This window comes from Aedes aegypti, chromosome 2 (assembly GCF_002204515.2).
Source record: "Aedes aegypti strain LVP_AGWG chromosome 2, AaegL5.0 Primary Assembly, whole genome shotgun sequence".
Classification (NCBI taxonomy): Eukaryota; Metazoa; Arthropoda; class Insecta; order Diptera; family Culicidae; genus Aedes; species Aedes aegypti.
Window position 1 is genome coordinate 387,531,875 of NC_035108.1, and position 16,885 is coordinate 387,548,759.

The 16,885-nt window shown below is 37.3% G+C and overlaps 1 protein-coding gene across 1 annotated transcript in view; it reads left to right on the forward strand.

Moving 5' to 3' along the window:
• Window positions 1-13,183: 13,183 nt before the first annotated feature.
• Window positions 13,184-16,885, forward strand: part of LOC5564542 (FK506-binding protein 2) — a 104,366-nt gene continuing 100,664 nt past the window's right edge. Inside the window, exon 1 of the mRNA XM_021846958.1 lies at window positions 13,184-13,355. The gene's annotated coding sequence lies outside the window, so the exon portion shown is untranslated. The remainder of the gene's footprint in view (window positions 13,356-16,885) is intronic.

The following is a 16,885-nucleotide window of genomic DNA, read 5'->3' on the forward strand; positions in this document are numbered from 1 at the left end:
ATGGCAAAATGAAATACTTTTCTAATGAATAGAAAATAACTTTTGAGCATCAAAAACATTATGAACTTGAATAGTATCGTTTAGCACATGGAGTTTATATTCTCTGGCAAATAGAGTGAATTATTTGCCCAACAAGCTGGTAATCTTACACGCAAATCTGCCAACTTCGTCGAATCATCAAATTCTGCATTTTTAACAGATAATATTTCAAAAACAATGGATTTAGCAATCCCTTATTTAAAAAAATAGCGGTATTTTGGTGCATAAAACAAACCTTTATACTATAATAAAGCTTGATATATTTAGCCGGTCTCTTCTTGCTACTGTTGTCACATCGTCATTACTTGTAGAAACCGCCAGACATAATAATAATCGTCTAATAATAGCATATACTGTTTTTTCGACTATTCGTAATGATGCCATGATTGTGTTTTTACGGACGTATCAACAAAATTATTTTTCATTTTAGGACTACGCCACACTTTTTCACCTAACATCAGCTATCATTGCGTTCTTCGCTGAATAGAAAATTGATTGCTCTATAACTAACCCATCACAATATCGCAACGAAACGTTGCGCAAATTATCAAGATTTTATTCCACACCAAAATCCACCCATAATTCCCGCAATTTGTGTATGCGAACACAACCGAAATTACGCACATTTACGAATGCGCCACATCTATTGAAACCGTCAACCGTGCGCGGTTAAAGTCCGGCGAATACTGTTGACCATTACTGAATGGGAAACGGACGGTCAATCTCCCCAAGTGTCTGAGACTCACGTAGGGAAAAATGGCCTAATTCGCATTAAAAAATGGCCCGATTCATAGAGTCACTTCTAGAAGGATTCAATGCCAAACGATGTTAACTAAAGAGTTGCTGTTACATGCTTTGGAGATAAACTAATGAATTTTTCTATATTTTCCCTGTTAAATGCAATCATTTTTTGCGAATCAAACTCATGATGGAGCTTGGTTGTTCACTTTCAGTTCTCCATACTGCATACCGTTGGACCCCACCCATTTGGTCATTTTATACCAGACCCATTTTCGAACCAACTTTGTGACACGAGTTGAAATTATGAAAAGCTCAAAATTGGGAACTTTCTATGGTGATAGCTACTAAATATTGTATAGTTACTGTAATCACTGTCAATCTTATTACGAGAAAACGACACAAATCCTTCAAATTGCATATTATACTACTCAACCCTACATCTCGTTGGGGATTCTCATGCTCAATGAATGCGCCGTGATCGAGTGTGTAGTATTTGGATGGATCGCATCAGAATATTGCAGTGTTTTGTTCTGTTGTGTCGATGATAGGGATTCTGGAGTGGCAGTAGAACTATACTCCATTCACGGCTCATTAGTTGCTTAGTAAAACGAGATTGGACACGGGTGCGATGGTCGCTGGACAAACAGTGCTGCGAGTAGCTACCACTTTTATTTAGATATTTGTTGAGTTTTATTTAAAGGATGATTTTATAGGAAACTCCTGCAGCTCATCTTGTACTGTCTGGTCTACTTGAAAGCAACTGAAATTTAATGCTTAGAGTCCTGGATTCTTTGTGAAATCCTTTAGGATAATGAAATGGTTAAGACACCAGTGTTGGAAAGTATCAGTCTGATTCTTTTGATTTTACTTCTTATAGCACTGGAATGACTATGCACTTAAAATAACAATCCCTTCGAATACGGTGACCCCTTAGAAGATTTCAAAATGTATATTTTTTGGAAGACCGCAAATGATTTTCAAATCGTTTGCAATACAGTAAAGAACAACTCGTACAGTTTCATGACTCACTTTATATTCTGATGCCAATATTGTACAGTATTTTCACATCTGACTTACCTGATTTTCCTGGCTATAGAGGTAGAAAGGTCCACACGAAATTCAAAATCAATTTTTAAAATGATTCCCATAAAAGTATAACTGTCCTTTATGGAAAAAGTAGGCATTAAGAAAATAGCACTCAAATTTCAAATTTTGTGTTCCCATAAAGTGTTCAGAATTTTCTTGAACATTTCAGCTTGTTATATTCATTTGACAACACTACGAATATATTTGAATGATTTTATTTTTGACTCTATGTTCAAATCAAACCTGAATTACTTGAATGTAGAGTGAATCAAACCCGAAAGACATGAATACAAAGAGAATCAGACATCAATCACTTGGATATGAAATAAATCAACATGAATCACTCAAATATAAAGTCAATCAAACTTGAGGCACTTGGAGGCACTATGGAGAGATTCCGACTTGATTAATTTGAATATGATGAATCTGAGTCCTGTCTGAATCACTCGCATATGGAGTTAGTCATACCAGAATCACTAGAATATGAATCAAATCTGATACACTTAAATATACAATTGATCAGACCTGAATCACTTTAATTCAATATGATTTCGTCCCTAATCACTTCAACTTTCAAATGCCAAAGGCTTTATGAACAGCATTCTGGAGATTCTATCGTATCAAATTCATGAGGTTTAGGTACAGCCATCCCTCCATATTTCCATGGCTAATTTGGACCGTAGTAAAATCAAGAGATAGAGCTAGTATAAAGTACTCATTTATACATGATCAAGAGCGCCACATGATGGCTAAATTATAATTCGAACGGTTTCCCGGATCCCCTTGACTTTCCGAACAACTTTGTCGAAGACTCAAACTTTCTATCTCATTTGAACCACAAATAAAGAATTAAGAATGCCCAATTTCACATTCTACCTAGCGCAACCTAACGGCAACAATTCGAAAAAAAAAACTGTTTGCATTTCGGATGCATTTGATGTTCCTGTGGTAATTGTGGAGATGCAGAGATATTTTCGGTCGTATTCACTCTAATAACAACAATTACTAAACACGTATTTCCTTTCCTATCCTAACTTCATTCATCCTTTATTCATTTTAAAATGCAATTCGTACCTGTTCTGACCAATTACGGTCGACTTTTTTCGGTTAGCTTCGTTCGCTTTAGTAGTGCTTTGTGAAGGCCCAAGCTGTCCGATTCATTTTTCGCGCGCTCGGAGTTATTTTTTTTTAAGTTAGCACATCATTCGCGCGCCATCGGCGTGATTTTATATTCCTGCTTATGCGTGTTGACGCTAAGATAGTGACTGTTCAGTCGAGAATGGATTACCAACTGGTGAGCTCGTATAATGCTTGTAATAACACATTTGTATCATGACATGTATTTTTTATGTAATTGTTGAAAAAACTATGGATAGTTTGTCACTTTAAGTATTGACATAACCGCTTATTCAAGTTATATCAAATTTCGAGATTCAAATTTTTGAATAGTTTGATGTTTAAGATGACGACGCATTGATTTATAACTTTTTGGACAGAGGTTTAAGGTGAATTCTGATCATGTAGCTTTTAAGCCCTAACAAAACACCTTCCCGTGACAACTATGAAGATGCAGAGGTATACTCGGTCTTTAGTAGCAACGGATGTCACGGTGTTTTGTAATAATGGAATACGGAGACGTATCATCTGTGGAAGTTGTGTCTACTATGGGCTCTAAAAGAACCTACGGACAAAAAAGATTCGTCCCCGCACCAAATATACCATAAAAAACGCTGAGGACCACCGGTCTAGTCCTTTGCGGGCATGAAACGTGAACGATGCTCGAAAAGGACCTGCAAGCACTCGGAATCTTCGAACGTCGGGTGCTTAGGATCTTTGACGGTGTGCAGGAGAACGATGTGTGACGGCGAAGGATGAACCAGCTCGCTGCAGTCTTAGGCGAACCTAGCATTCTGAAGATAGGCGGGGCATGTTGTAAGGATGCCGGACAACAGCCCTGCAAAAATGGTGTTCGCTTCCGATCCGGCAGGTACAAGAAGGCAAGGCTGCTACTCCATGATTGATCAAAATATCCGAAATTTTACAGGAAACCAACAGATGTAGCTTGAGAGCGTTCGCTCGAAATCTTTACGCAGTTCTGCACATCGTCGCCCTAATCAGTCTTGTGAGCTTCCCGGGAAAGCTGTCCTCGTCCTTAATTCTCCATAGCTCTATGCGGTGATACTGACGCATGCCGCTTTAAAATCAATGAACAGGTGATGCGTAGGGACCTGATATTCCCGGCATTTTTGGAGGATTTGCCGTTCTGTAAAGATCTGGTCCGTCGTCGAGTGGCCGTTCACGAAGGCGGCTTGATAACTTCTCACGAACTCATTTGCTATTAGTAATAGACGACGGAAGATGATCTGAGGCGGCATTTAGAATAGTGATCGCTCGATAGTTCTCTCATTCTTTCGTCTCGTCCTTGCTTCCACTCCTCCGTTAGCTGTTCAGTCACCCAGATTCTGACTATCAGGCGATGCAAACAAGCAACCAATTTCACCGGGCCCATCTTAATAAGTTCCACTCCGATACCATCCTTACCAGCTGCCTTATTATTTTTGAGCTGTTGAACGGCATCCTTAACTTCCCTCAAAGTGGGAGCTGGTTGGTTGCTATTGTCGAACATTCCGACGTAGCATTTTTTTCCGCTGCCTTGAACCTCCGTGCCTATACTTTCAGCGCCATTCAAGTGTTCGTCATAGTGCTGCTTCCACCTTTCGAACACCTCGCGTCCATCCGACAAAATGTTCCCATCTTTATCCCTGCACATTTCGGCTGCGTTTTTGATAGAACTTTCGCGTTTCTTGGGTGCGGTGCAACAGCTCCATTTCTTCGCATTCCGTCTACTCCAGACGGCGCTTTTTTCCTGGAACAGACGAGTCTGATGCTTCCGTTTCTGTCTATAACGTTCCACGTTATGTCGAGTACCTTGCTGCAGCATTACTGCCCGCGCTGAGTTCTTTTTCTCCAGAATCATTCTACACTCTTCGTCGAACCAATCGTTCCGTCGACTCCGTTCAACGTACCCAACAATTTTCTCGCCTGTGACGTTGATGGCTGCTTTTATTGTACTCCTTCAGTCCTCGAAAGGGGTTTCGGTCAGCGAATCCACTTCCGGCAACATTTTTTCGAGATGCTGGGCGTATGCTGTGGTGACATCCGGCTGCTTCAGTCGCACAAGGTCATACCGAGGCGATCGTCGGTACCGTATAGGGTGTTAACGACGGAGAGTTTTGATCGCAGTTTTACTATTACCAGGCAGTGGTCGAAGTCGATGTTTGCGCCACGATAGGTCCTGACGTCGATAATGTCGGAGAAGTGCCGTCCATCAAGCAAATAGTGATCGAGTTGCGATTCTTTTTGCTGTCGAGATCTCCAGGTGTAACGGTACGGAAGACTATGTTGGAATGTGTTTCGAATAGCGATATTCTTGGAATCTATGACATTTGGTCGAAAGACATTTGATCGAATGACATTTGGTCGAATGACGTTTGGTCGAAAGTACATTTGGTCGAACGTACATTTCGTCGAATGGACATTTGGTCGAAAAGGTTTAGTTACAATACAAAGCACATGATATTTGGTCGAACCGACATTTCGTGGAAAAGATAGTGGTCGAATCTAAATAGTATGAAAACGAAGGTTAACGTTTAGTCTGACTATCGTCGAGAGTAGCATTTTGTCGCTAATACAAGAGTGATCAAATAATTGAAAATGTATTAGCCATTTTACTAACAATCTATATGCGATAAGCAAAATTTTGTTATTCAATTTGATGGACGCTCTTCCAATATATTGATCAACCTCTTGTGTTTTTTTTTGACGTTACAAGCTGCTTTCGTTTCGGGCATATTAGATTCGAGATAAGCTGATCTTATATGAAAGCAAGACAACTTTTGTCACCGACACATAGAATTAGCACAACTTTATTTTTTTATAATTCAAAGCTTTTATTGCAAACTCTGTTTTTCACCCGAGGTCATTAACACTGTCAGCAAAGCCATACATTTGCTTGAGAAATGTTATTAAGCTGGAAGTCACAGATATTTTTCGCAACTTTTTGCGCTAGACGCAAGTTAATACATTTGTTTTTGTAGGAAAGAAGTTGAAATGTGAACAACGTATAATGATACCGAATACAATGTATGCCAATGATACATCTGTAGGGCGCCATTCACCGCTCATCCTAAGTATGAGGCTCTATATACACAACTAGTTGGAATTAATTTACCTTCATTAGCTGGTTGTTATCTTTGTACTATAGTACAAGAACATATTAAAGCATGGTAGCTTAGAAGCATTTTTCGATCTGCCATAATAAAATCATTGCTCAACTCATGTTTACCGCCTTAAGGTGAAGATGAATCGAAGCCAAACTTCAAATTTTCAAGAGCACGGATCTGGAGAACCAAACATCCGATTGAGCTGAAAACTTAATCGATTGGTCACTAGCTGGTGGTGACCAATCGATTAAGTTTTCAGCTCAATCAGATGTTTGGTTCTCCAGATCCGTGCTCTTGAAAATTTGAAGTTTGGCTTCGATTCATCTTCACCTTAAACAGCCTAAAATTATTTTTTTATAAATAGGAGTATATAATATTAAATCATATGGATTCCATTCTGATACAACTCATTCTGGTATCCTAATACATGCTGATGACTTTTATTGCGAAAATTTGTTCAGATTTTTCTAAACAATTCAATGAGCGGTGAATGGAGCATGAGCGGTGAATGGCGTCCTTACGGTATATCAACCTCTTGATATCATGACGTTTCATGCTGCTTTTTCGTTCAGACACGTTCCGCGAATCAAGATAAACTGATAATAAATGGAAGCAGGCCAAATTTTGTCGCCTCAGTAAACTAATCTTCTCTTTCCCCATACAGAGAATTAACACAATTTTCATTTTTAATAATTCAAAGATTCTACCACAATTTCTGTGATTCACCTGAGGTCATCAACACTGTCAGTAAAGCCATATATTTGCTTGAAGAATGTTATTAGGCTGGAAATCACAATAAGCCAATTAATCATAAGAAGAGTTACCGGCACCTAACATTCACTTCGCCATGAAGGTTTTCCTTGAAGCAAATTTTTACTGCCGTTTTATTTCTGACTTCAGCATTCATTTCCTCGCCCGTAAGCTGCATGACCCGGAATTCAAAGAAAGAACCCGAGCACTCTCTCCGAATGCTTCCCTCACATAAAGATCAGCAGTTCATTACGAAGAACGTTGACATTTCAAAAGAATAATTAATAATAAAAGCATAGTGTTCAAATCGTTAAGTAATCGTTAAAATAAGTTGTAGAGTTGTTTTTTTAAAGAATGATGATATTTTCAAAGAATACTAAATTCACTAGAGCTAAATGTTTCAGTCAATGTACAAAAAAAAAACTTCTTCCAAGATTTTGATATAACTCCAAATTACAAATAAAAATATTCATGAAGTTTAAAAATAAGACTATTTTCTATTCAACAACAGCTAATGATTTAGATTATTCAAAAGAATACGTTACCTTACAAACTTTGCAAAACTTTAATAATAATCAATTTTACCAAGTGATCTTTCAATAAACCATGTGAAAATAAGGTTTCAACCAAATTTCCGTTCAACTTAACGGCATTTGACCAAAATCATTGTTCCAAAAAAATTCGACCAAATGTCCATTCGACCAAATGTACTTTCGACCAAATGTCATTCGACCAAACGTCATTCGACCAAATGTCATTCGACGAAATGTCCTAAAGCCACTTAAGCCAATTGGCCATAAGTAGAGCTATCGACACCTAACAATCACTTCGCCATAAAGATGTTCCCTAAAGCAAATTTTTGCTGCCGTTTTAATTCTAATTTCCGCATTTAAAAATCTTACCCACGTCCATAAGCTGCAAGACCCGAAATTCAAAGAAAAATCAAATTGAATCACAGAAATTGTGGTAGAATCTTTGAATTATTAAAAATGAAAATTGTGTTAATTCTCTGTATGGGGAAAGAGAAGATGAGTTTACTGAGGCGACAAAATTTGGCCTGCTTCCATTTATTATCAGTTTATCTCGATTCGCGGAACGTGTCTGAACGAAAAAGCAGCATGAAACGTCATGATATCAAGTGGTTGATATACCGTAAGGACGCCATTCACCGCTCATGCTCCATTCACCGCTCATTGAATTGTTTTGAAAAATCTGAACAAATTTTCGCAATAAAAGTCATCAGCATGTATTAGGATACCAGAATGGGTTGTATCAGAATGGAATTCATATGATTTAATATTATATACTACCGTTATGTCACCAGTCACCGTGCGGCCTCCATTCACCGTGCACATATACAAATTCCTACAGAATATTCATGCAATTTTCACAAATCATTCTTTTGTCAGCATAATAAGATAAAACTGATGAAATGAAGTAGTTCTTATCACAAAGCATTTTGAAAAACCTAGTTTATGTAGTCAAAATCATGTGAATTTTGTTTGATAATGTGGTTTTTCAACACTCTTAGTAGAAACGCCAAATATTCACATTTTTCATTTTAACGATAGAGTATGAAATTTTTCAAAATTTCAATAAGTTTTCACTGTGGATACTATTAATAAGATGTATTTCATCATATGAGTAATGAGTTTTTATACAAATTAAAATTTTTATTGTGTTTCAGTCGAAATCAAAATGCACGGTGAATGGATCCTTTTCAATAAATGGTTCCTATTACCGTGCATTAGTGCAAAAGGCATGAAATTATTCGGTAATATTAGATTTATTGTTATGTCGTCATTCAACTACTTCATATTTAGTTTTTCAGTGAATATGGAATGGTTTGGACAATACAGTTAAACCTCCTATAACGGTTTTAATGAAAAAAAATATTTATTAGCGTATTTATAAACTTTTTATGGTTTTTATTGTAAATGAAGATTTGAATACTCTTAAAAATGAGTGCGCACACTACTAACAACATAATTACTCCATCAACAACGTTTCTTTAAAATATAAAATTAAATCATGAAGAAAACTATACGCACGGTGAATGGTGCACTAGTGTGCACGGTAAATGGTAACATAGAACGGTACGAGGCGACCTTAACATGACATTTTCAAACAAAACTTTTGAGTAATTTTTTGTTATGCATCACTAGTTTTAGATTTTTCCTTCAATTATTATATAATTGCACGCGACGTAGTGGTATTCTAGTACGCATCAAATTATTTGGAAAAGTTATATAATTTTTTGAAGTGAAAATTTTTCTTAAATGCACGGTGAATGGTAGCTTGACGGTATTTATAAAAATTAATTTTAGGCTGTTTAAGGCGGTAAACATGAGTTGAGCAATGATTTTATTATGGCAGATCGAAAAATGCTTCTAAGCTACCACGCTTTAATATGTTCTTGTACTATAGTACAAAGATAACAACCAGCTAATGAAAGTAAATTAATTCCAACTAGTTGTGTATATAGAGCCTCATACTTAGGATGAGCGGTGAATGGCGCCCTACAGATGTATCATTGGCATACATTGTATTCGGTACCATTATACGTTGTTCATATTTCAACTTCTTTCCTAGAAAAACAAATGTATTAACTTGCGTCTAGCGCAAAAAGTTGCGAAAAATATCTGTGACTTCCAGCTTAATAACATTCCTTAAGCAAATGTATGGCTTTGCTGACAGTGTTAATGACCTCGGGTGAAAACAGAGTTTGCAATAAAAGCTTTGAATTATAAAAAAATAAAGTTGTGCTAATTCTATGTATCGGTGACAAAAGTTGTCTTGCTTTCATTTGAGATCAGCTTATCTCGAATCTAATATGCCCAAAACGAAAGCAGCTTGTAACGTCTAAAAAACACAAGAGGTTGATCAATATATTGGAAGAGCGTCCATCAAATTGAATAACAATATTTTGCTTATCGCATATAGATTGTTAGTAAAATGGCTAATACATTTTCAGTTATTTGATCACTCTTGTATTAACGACAAAATGCTACTCTCGACGATAGTCAGACTAAACGTTAACCTTCGTTTTCATACTATTTAGATTCGACCACTATCTTTTCCACGAAATGTCGGTTCGACCAAATATCATGTGCTTTGTATTGCAACTAAACCTTTTCGACCAAATGTCCATTCGACGAAATGTACGTTCGACAAAATGTACTTTCGACCAAACGTCATTCGACTAAATGTCATTCGATCAAATGTCTTTCGACCAAATGTCATAGATTCCATAAAATGTCCCGTTTTTTATTCAACAACAGCGAATGATTCAGATTATTCAAAAAAATACGTTATCTTACCAACTTTGCAAAACTTAGAAAACAGTACTCAATTTTACCAAATGATCTTTCAATAATCAATTTGAAAATAAGCTTCCAACCAAATTTTCGTTCAACTAAACGTCATTCGACCAGAATAAATATTCCAAAGCAATTCGACCAAATGTCCTTTCGACCAAATGTACTTTCGACCAAATGTCATTCGACCAAACGTCATTCGACCAAATGTCATTCGACGAAATGTCCTAAAGCCATATTCTTGGAGGCGGCGAAATCAATCAGTCGTAGGCCGTTCTCAGCCGGTAGGCACTGAACTTTCCAATCGTCGGTCTGAACTTATTCTCCTGGCTAACCTGGGCGCTTAGATCCCTTAGATAATCTTGATGTCGTGGTTTGGGCAGCGATCGTATTCACGTTCAAGCTGCGTGTAAAATGCATCGTTATCATCATCTGTGTTTTTGGAGTGTGGCCTGTACACGTGTTGAAGAATCGGCCCTTGATCCTCAACCTGTACATTCTTACATTGATCGGTCACAAACCAATCACGCGCTTTTGCATGTCGCCCATCACGATAAAAACTGTTTCCAGCACGTGTGTCTTGCCACAGCTCTGATAGATGGTATGATTACCTACCTTTAAACTTCCACTACTGTCCAGCACTCCTCCAGCAGCGCTATGATTCCAAAACCGTGGACCTTCTGTGCATCGGAGAGTATGCGTGTGCGTCCGATAAAGTTGAGAGATTTGCAGTTTCACGTACCTAGCTTATAATGGCTAGCCCATTTCCATCGCTGTGGTCTTTGCTGATTGTCCTGGTCAGTATTTTCTCGTTGACGTTCTTGTGCTGTTGTATTTTTACGGCTGTCTTGCAGGGCCTGACACTTACACCCTAGGTCTGACCCTTGCAAGGTCTGACCATTCCCCTAAATGTTGGGAGGGCCAGAGTGCACAGTTTAGCTTGGAGTCCACTTGGACGATGATCAGCCGCCCCTGACATGGCGAACAGACGCTATTGGGAGCCGCTCCTAACATGGAGTACAGACGCTCCAGATTTGCAGAAGCAAAACTCCCTGTCAGCATACGACCAAAGTTCCCACCAGGGTTGGACAGGAGGCTAAGGACTACACAAAGGGGTCTACTTTATTTCATCAGGAACGCGGAGTACTAATGGTACACCATGCCCAGCATTGGCCAATCAACACTGATATATCAGTGGCGCTCCTTACCTCACCGAGGTAAGCTATGAACTCCTGGGCTTATAATAAAATTTCTAGAATTCTGTTTCTCCCTAGAATTCTTTCCAAAGTTGCCCGTATTGTAAATACTCTATATTTTTTATCATGTTACAAAATGTCGTGAAAATTGTCAATTTACTTATATTATCTTCCACAAATTAATCAAGGAATACTTCCAGAAATTCCTACGGCTATTCAGTCAAGAACTTCTATAGAGTGTGATTTTGGAATACTATGGATTGTTATAAAAATCTCCACCACGGTCATGCTGTGTATAACAAGCTAGCTTTGTTCAAGATGCGTCTTGTCTGAAATTCCGAACATGAGTCATATTCCAAAAACTCGACATTAAACAATGATTTTCATCAGCTTTAAACTTTGAATTCGTCACTGTTCGGAATATGAGTCATGTTCAGAATTTGAGATGGTACTATGGTAGTGCACAATGCAACCAACATTTGGTTAATCTAAGAATTGTTCCAACACTGTGTCAGGAATCCCCTGATACTTCTCTAAGGATATTCCATTTGTCAAGAAATACGCGGTAACTCATCTACGAATAAATATAGGGGTGGCTGTAAAAACAATGTATCACTTATAGTTGAATTATGGGTAGGACAATCATTTAATTGTCTTATTCAGGTATTTTTGTGCTTGTCCTACACACTTCTCACGTCACTGAAGAAGAGTTATATTGAATAAATAATTGTTTTTGCTAATTAAAGTATTTATTTCTGTTGTATGTTTCGTGTTTTTAAATAATCACTTTTGTGGTTCTGTATATTTTAATGTATATTTCATAGAACCATATAAACACCTAACATTTTCCAAATAAACCTGACAAGTAGAAAGGATCAAACCTTTAAACTTTTCATTTAATAAAATTAATTTCAGATAAATAAAAAAATCGCTTCTTGTTTCTTTGTTTCCACAGATAAACAAATCTAAAATTATTGAAGCTCATACAGATTTGCTTTACATTGGAGATTATTGCTTTTGCCACGGCACAAAACTGAAATGTACATAAAGCTGTAGAGTTTAAAGTTGTTGGTTTTAAAGTTACCGTTGTTCTAGTCATTTCTTGAATTTCACACATTAAAGAATTCAAACAAAAGAGATAAAATAAGCATTTAAAACTAGAAGAATACCAATATAAACTGGAGTTCAGTGAATTTGTATGATTTCTGTTTAAACCTTTTTACATTTTCATTGTTTATTACAAAAAAAAATGTTGCTAGATTTCGGAATATATCGTCGAAATTCCGAAATCTAGCAACATTTTTTTTTTGTAATAAACAGGAAGGAATAGTAATTTACTGATTTCAATGAAAATTTTGACTAATCTCACGTGTTCCGTTCCCCTAACGCATCGAAATCACCGCATTTAGCAACCACCTGTTGCATATTATCAGGCGTTGCTATATTTCATCCATTCAGCACTGCTCGCTATATTCGTCTCTTTCTTCGTCATCAGACTGAAGTGGCAATTTCTTGTAACTCACATAGCTACGGTACGCAGCCCAATCGTGAACATATGCACTGCACAGTTCATCATTGCTTTCCAGGGGTCTCTCAATGCTTGTTTCAAGCTTCTCCTTTCTACGAACATCAACGCCTGTGAACATCCAGCAACCCCGCGTATTTCTCGTGAACCCAACTGGTGTCTGGTTCACCACCACGATACCCTCCGGTCGCCGTTCTCCGAGTGTTACCTGTTGAATATCAATGAAACTCCGAAAGCGTTTCCCCCACCACCCTCGCACACGGAAATATATTTCGTCTGGCCGGACGGAATTCACTCGCCGTCTTTCAGTTAGTCGCACAGTTTCGTCGGACTTGGACGTGTGAGTCATCGTAGAGTTTTGGTCATTCGCGCGACCGGGTTTCTCCCTACTACTTAGCTTTTTAGTGTGTTTTCAAGAAGTGTGTGCTACCCGTGTTCCTTAGGTCATCGTCGTCATCTGCTCCAAACGACACATAAGGTAAATAGACTGCCGCCGGTTGGTAAAACTCCGAACTTTGCCCATTCTTCGATGGAGGCTGCCATGTGAATCGACTGGACGTTGTTATGCAAAAATGTTAAACCCACCAAATGCTATCAACCCGGCGGCTCGTGGCGTTCCGAAGTACCTAAACGTATTCGATTGTGATTGGCTTTTTCGGGCTGTGAATTCAGTCGCCGAGGCGTTGCACGCTTATCTTTGCGCCGCTGGTCTCTGGGAGTGTTGGTGCTGTATAGTAAGCAGCAGCAGTTCGCATAATGAGTGTGTTGTTTTTAAGCTCGTACTTTTGCCAGAATGTCTTGTTTCGGATGTGTGCTCTTCCAGAGATGGAACAACGTGGCACATCGAGTAACCGATCAGTATCGCGGGAAGCTCAGAGGTTCCCAAGCGGTTAGCGTAGGCTCAGCTTTAGTAGTGGAAGAAGAATCTGGAAGTCGCAAAGTGGTCCTATTTTGATTTCTGTGTTGATGTGTTTATTCAATTCAAAATGTTAGTTGCTAATCAACCATGACATGAAATCGATGCGAGATTAAAAAGAAAAAATTAGTCCTTTAAAAATCAAAATAAAATACGAGACTTCAAAAACATTTCAATAACTCGATATTCCATATCTCGATATAGAGTTATAGAACCATAGTAAAAGTTGGTTTTCATGGCTACATCGATTGTCCCATTTGCATTTGCATTGATTTTGAGTTATGGTGAGTTGACTATAATTCGTTGTAACATGGACTAGGGAGTCAATGCCGGTTATGGACCCTTTGCGTATTTTGGACCTTCTACAGAAAACATAAAATTAACTAGATGAAAAAAAACGAATTTAGTACTGAGCCATTCAATTCCACTATAGTTTGTATCTTTTGACAGATACGCGTATTTCGACCTCAACTGTAAGGACGTCTTCAGTGTCGTGTACTAGACTCGAGTTCCGTACACGAATCTAGTACACGACACTGAAGACGGCCTTACGCGTATCTATCAAAAGATACAAACTATAGTGGAATTAAATGGTATAGTATTAAGTTCGGTTTTCTCATTTACTTATAGGTATTCCACTAAACAGCTCGTAGATTTATTATAAAATTAACACTCAAAGCAGCCATAGTCCTATAAACATTCACCGGGGGAACTTCGTTCGCATTATTAGGTAGCAGCATCAGCCAAATATTCTGTCTGAAGTCCATAAAAATTTATATGTAAACAATTTTGTAAATGAAACCACACAAGAGGGTCCATAATAAGCATTTCCAGACGGGTCCACGTCGGCAGCGAGCCGGATAACATGGTAATCGAATGGAGGGTCCATAATAGGAAACGTCAAATTTGTAAACATTTCTATTAAGGAACCCGGGAGAGTCCATAATAGGCATAAGGACAACAATTTACTCGTACTATGAAGTAAAGACATGAAACTTATTGTTAAACCACACTGAGTCTGAAATATCAGTTCGGAAAAGCGTCGAGAATGAATTTTAGCTACTATGGTCCATCACTAGCATTGAAACCCTATATCAAACTTTGACGAAGTAGAAAGTTTATGTCTTCGGCAAAGTTGTTCAATGATTTCCGGATTTGCTTGATTTGGAATCATAACAACATGTCATCCATTTCTCACTTATACAAATTTCTTAATTGTCCAACATACGATGGAACTTTTGCATCCTAGATTTGTGAAATGCTTGAAAAACTTATGCAATATTTCTATTTTGTAAACGGGTTTGACATGTAGTATTCAAAGCCAAATCAAACAAGAGATATCTTTGTTTTGTTTAGCAATTCAAAAAGAGTTTCTTGCCATTAAAATAACGAATCTGTTCAAATCAATTTTTTAACAAACGGATGTGATCGAATTGAATCACGTCCACAACGTAACTCAAATGCTGATATGCTCGATGCTTATATTCAATTCCAACAATGATTGCAACATAAAACTTAAAATTTCGTGTTGAATATAGTTTCGTTCATAATATATGATATACTTTCGAATAATTCAATTTTTCATCTTGTGTTGGTTATCCCCGTTGCCTGTCTAACAACACTTCTTAATTTGAACCTCTCTAATCAGCACATCGCCCAAATAAAAAAAAAAATTAAAGTTCAAACGTCAAACGGAACGAAGAAAAGCGAAATGATACTTTGAAAACGAACATAGAATCAACATAAAACAGACGATGGGGTAACTACAAATAAATTTTTCTGGTGTTCGTTTCAAATCAAAAATTAACCCTGAATCGTTGAACGTAACGGTTGTGCAAAGTACAACACTTTTCTAACGATTTATAAAATAATTTTTAGGCATCGAAAGTGAGCGAAATTTGTTGAAACATATTCTCTTCTATATAAATTTTATTATATGGTTTCTAAGCATCTAAATCGCCATACAAGCTGAATCTGAAATCAATAAATAATGCATTTTCAGCAGACAATACCTCAAAAACTTGATATTTTTGGCATGATATTTTCAAATATGAAAGTGCCTTGCACTAACCCCTAATTAAGTAAATAGCAGTATTTTGATCCTTTGGGCAAAATTTGTTCCACAGAGTTGTTGATATACAGCTAGAAATTTTGTTGAACGGTTTAAGTTTACTTTTTGCTGTGCAGTCGCATGTAAAGTGTTGACCTACAAAGAAATATTGATAATGTTCCTCTAATCCTGCTGACACGGATCGCACTTGTATTACTGAACAACTTTGTCGACATCAGCATCTACAGATATCTGCATATAAAAAAATATCATGAATTCAAGCGCTGCCTGGCGGGAGAGTTCAAACCAGTAATCAACTACAGTGGTGCCTACCGGACAACTATACCAATAGCGCCATCCTTCTAGGTAGTCAGGATCTGTAGACACACTGTAGGACTCATTTGACTTATTTAATCATCGAGTCAAAAAAATTCTCTATCTCCAATACTTAGTAAGTACAATTTTTTGCTGATAATATTTCGGAAGTTATTATTTGACAATTTGTTGGAAAATAGATGAGTGCTCGAAAAATCATATTATTTCTATCATTCACAAACAACAAGTAACCGAATAAGAAGTATTTTCAAATAGATGTCGAGTTTTGGAGATAAATTCATATTACTCGAGACATGGCGGTGACATCGAGTTATGGAAATATCGACTAATGGATACAAATTTGAAGGGCAATAAATCCATCGAGTTATAGAAAATATCGAGTTTTGGAGATTCCACTGAATATACAAATTCATATGGAATTGAAGGACTGTTCTACATGGAAACAGCGAAGCTGAAGTACTTCTAAGATGGAGGTTGTATTACATATCTTATATGTACATTAGAATCAGTTGAGTATTCATGAAATCGTCGAACAAAGTTCAATATTTCAGTAAAATAAAAAATAAATTGTAGTAATCTTATTTTTTGCTATCACAGTGGAATTCCGCTTTTGGCAACAAAGTCGAAATTTTCAGTTGCCAAAAACGGAATCGTGCCAAAAGTGGAACCTATTTTCAAATCCTAAAAATATCATTAGTTTATTGTG